At 39.0% G+C, this 4,223-nt stretch overlaps 1 non-coding gene across 1 annotated transcript; it reads right to left on the bottom strand.

The window, feature by feature from the left end:
- Positions 1–2,228: 2,228 nt before the first annotated feature.
- Positions 2,229–2,332, bottom strand: LOC112699774 (small nucleolar RNA R71). The gene has a single exon (XR_003152713.1). It is a non-coding gene; the product is annotated as a small nucleolar RNA R71 (small nucleolar RNA).
- Positions 2,333–4,223: the final 1,891 nt, after the last annotated feature.

Here is a 4,223-nt window from a genome sequence, read left to right as displayed (position 1 = left end):
AAGCTTTTGGTAACATCAGTGCCAAGATCCGGCAACAACACCAGGTTGTTGGCGTTATTGCCAGGGATTGTTCAGGCTGGACAACTGACGGTTCATCTTGTTGCTTAGATTAGGTATTTATTTTTTTTCAAAATTCTTGAAGATGAATTCTAGAGTTTCATGGTGATTTGTTGAAATCTGGCTGGCTGAGAAGCCATGTCTAATTTCATTGGACCGAGGTTTCAACTTATCATCACAAGAGCTTGTTGATTTCTCATCAATCTTGCTTTTGGAGCAGTGATCTGCTAAGGCTTGGCTGGCTTTTGGCCATGTCTAGTGTTTTGGACCGAAGCTTTCTCTGAAAGCTTGGCTGGCTGTGAAGCCATGTCTAATTCCTGGACCGGAGTCTTAGACTAACATTGCACTGATTCCTGGAATTCTCATTAAGAATTTTGATATCTTTTTCCATTTAATTTTCGAAAAACACAAAAAAAAAATTTTACAAAATCATAAAAACCAAAAATATTGTTGTTTCTTATTGAGACACTAGTCTCATCATAAGTTTGGTGTCAATTGCATGTGTTCATTCATGTATCTTAGTGATCTTCAAGATGTTCTTGATGATTTACTTGCTCTGATCTTTGAATTCAATTGACTTGATTGTTTTGTGTGTCTCATATGCATTTTCATTTTGTTAGTGTCAGTAGTATACAAACTGCTAAGTTTGGTGTCTTGCATGCATTGTTATTTGATTCTTGTTGCATTTTGGTTTGTCCTTATTATAAAAAAATCCAAAAATATTTTTAGTTTGTGTCTTTTCAAGTCAATAATACAGAGAATTGAAGATTCAGAACATACAGCAGAGGAATTGCACAGAAAAAGCTGGGCGTTCAAAACGCCCAGTGAAGAAGGACAGACTGGCGTTTAAACGCCAGCCAGGGTACCTGGTTGGGCGTTTAACGCCCAAAAGGGTAGCATTTTGGGCGTTAAACGCCAGAATGTGCACCATTCTGGGCGTTTAACGCCAGGATGGCTAAAGGGGGAAGATTTTGTTTTCAAATCAATTTTTTTTTAGGTTTTCAACATCTTTTCAAAATCAAATCTTTTTCAAATCAATTTTTCAATCAAATCTTTTTCAAAATTAACTTCTTTCCTTTTTCAAGGATACTTACTATCAATTAATGATTTGATTCAACATTTCAAGTATGTTACCTTTTCTGTTGAGAAAGGTTTAATGATTGAATCATGTCTTTTCTTGTTAGTCAAGTTTTTAATTTTCAAATCAAATCTTTTTAAAATGTTTTCAAATCATATCTTCTCAATCACATTTTTTTTAATCAATCATATCTTCTTAACCACATCTTTTTCAAAATAGTTTTCAATCAAATCTTTCTGATTACTAATTTCAAAATCTTTTTCAAAAATCATTTGATTTCTTTTCCCTTTTCATTTTCGAAAATTAATTAGTGTTTTTCAAAATGTTTTCAAAATTTTTCACTTAATTTTCGAAAATCACTTCCCTCCTTCTCACACCCTTCTATTTATGGACTAACACTATCCCTTAATGCAAAATTCGAACTCCATCTCCTTTGTTAAGTTCGAATTTTCCACTTCTGTCTTCTACTCTTCTTTTCCTCTGACACCTAAAGGAATCTCTATACTGTGACATAGAGGATTCCACATTTTCTTGTTCCCTTCTCTTTCTTATGAGCAGGAGCAAAGACAAAGGCATTCTTGTTGAGGCTGATCCTGAACCTGAAAGGACCTTGAAGAGAAAGCTAAGAGAAGCCAAAGCACAACTCTCTTTAGAGCACCTGAACGAATTCTTCAAAGATGAAGAACAAATGGCAGCCGAAAACAACAACAATGCCAACAATGCAAGGAAGGTGCTGGGTGACTTTACTGCACCTACTCCCGACTTCTATGGGAGAAGCATCTCTATCCCTGCCATTGGAGCAAACAATTTTGAGCTTAAGCCTCAATTAGTTTCTCTAATGCAACAGAATTGCAAGTTCCATGGACTTCCATTGGAAGATCCTCATCAGTTCTTAGCTGAGTTCTTGCAAATCTGTGACACTGTCAAGACTAATGGGGTTGACCCTAAGGTCTACAGATTTATGCTATTCCCTTTTGCTGTAAGAGACAGAGCTAGGACATGGTTGGACTCTCAACCTAAAGAAAGCCTGGACTCTTGGGAAAAGCTAGTCAATGCCTTCTTGGCAAAGTTCTTTCCACCTCAAAAATTGAGTAAGCTCAGAGTGGAAGTCCAAACCTTCAGACAGAAGGAAGGAGAATCCCTCTATGAAGCTTGGGAAAGATACAAACAATTGATCAGAAAATGTCCCATTGACATGCTTTCTGAATGGAGCATCATAGGTATTTTCTATGATGGTCTCTCTGAACTGTCCAAGATGTCCTTGGATAGCTCTTCTGGAGGCTCTCTTCATTTGAAGAAGACGCCTGCAAAGGCTCAAGAGCTGATTGAAATGGTTGCAAATAACCAATTCATGTACACTTCTGAAAGAAATCCTGTGAACAATGGGACTAGTCAGAAGAAAGGAGTTCTTGAGATTGATACTCTGAATGCCATTTTGGCTCAGAACAAAATATTGACTCAACAAGTCAATATGATTTCTCAAAGTCTGTCTGGAATGCAAAATGCACCAAGCAGTACTAAGGAAGCTTCATCTGAGGAAGAAGCTTATGATCCTGAGAACCCTTCAATAGAAGAGGTGAATTACATGGGAGAACCCTATGGAAACACCTACAATCCTTCATGGAGGAATCATCCAAATCTTTCATGGAAGGGTCAACAGAGACCTCAACAAGGTTTCAATAATAATAATGGTGGAAGAAACAGGTTTAGCAATAGCAAGCCTTTTCCATCATCATCTCAGCAACAGACAGAGAGTTCTAAGTAGAATACCTCTGACTTAGCAACTATGGTCTCTGATCTGATCAAAACCACTCAAAGTTTCATGACTGAAACAAGGTCCTCCATCAGAAATTTGAAAGGACAAGTGGGTCAGCTGAGCAAGAAAATTACTGAACTCCCTCCAAGTACTCTTCCAAGCAATACAGAAGAAAATCCAAAAGGAGAGTGCAAGGCCATCAACATGGCCGAATTCTGGGAGGAAGAAGAGGCAGTGAACGCCACTGAGGAAGACCTCACTGGACGTCCACTGACCTCTAATGAGTTCCCCAATGAAGAACCATGGGAATCTGAGGCTCAAAATGAGACCATAGAGATTCCATTGGACTTACTTCTGCCATTCATGAGCTCTGATGAGTATTCTTCCTCCGAAGAGGATGAGTATGTCACTGAGGAGCAAGTTGCTAAATACCTTGGAGCAATCATGAAGCTGAATGACAAGTTATTTGGAAATGAGACTTGGGAGGATGAATCCCCTTTGCTCACCAAAGAACTGAACGACTTGTCTAGGCAGAAACTACCTCAAAAGAGGCAGGATCCTGGGAAGTTTTCTATACCTTGTACCATAGGCACCATGACCTTCAAGAAGGCCTTGTGTGACTTAGGGTCAAGTGTAAACCTCATGCCCCTCTCTGTAATGGAGAAGTTAGGGATCTTTGAGGTGCAAGCTGCAAAAATCTCACTAGAGATGGCAGACAACTCAAGAAAACAAGCCTATGGACTTGTAGAGGATGTTCTGGTAAAAGTTGAAGACCATTACATCCCTACTGACTTCATAGTCCTAGAGACTGGGAAGTGCATGGATGAATCCATCATCCTTGGCAGACCCTTCCTAGCCACAGCAAGGGCTGTGATTGATGTTGATAGAGGAGAGTTGATCATTCAAGTGAATGAAGAATCCTTGGTGTTTAAGGCCCAAGGATATCCCTCTGTCATCATGGAGAGGAAGCATGAAGAGCTTCTCTCAAAACAGAGCCAAACTGAGCCCCCACAGTCAAACTCTAAGTTTGGTGTTGGGAGGCCACAACCAAACTCTAAGTTTGGTGTTGAACCCCCACATTCAAACTCTAAGTTTGGTGTTGGGAGGTTCCAACACGGTTCTGAGTATTTCTGAGGCTCCATGAGAAGCCCTCTGTCAAGCTAATGACATTAAAGAAGCGCTTGTTGGGAGGCAACCCAATGTTTTATACTTAATTATATTCTTGTGTTATTTTATCTTTTTTTTGTAGGTTGATGATCATAAGAAGTCACAAAAACAATGAAAAAAGCAAAAACAAAATGAAAAACAGGAAAAAAAACAGCACACCCTGGA

Source organism: Arachis hypogaea, chromosome 6, assembly GCF_003086295.3.
Source record: "Arachis hypogaea cultivar Tifrunner chromosome 6, arahy.Tifrunner.gnm2.J5K5, whole genome shotgun sequence".
Lineage (NCBI taxonomy): Eukaryota > Viridiplantae > Streptophyta > Magnoliopsida > Fabales > Fabaceae > Arachis > Arachis hypogaea.
This window is presented reverse-complemented; position numbering and strand designations above follow the sequence as displayed.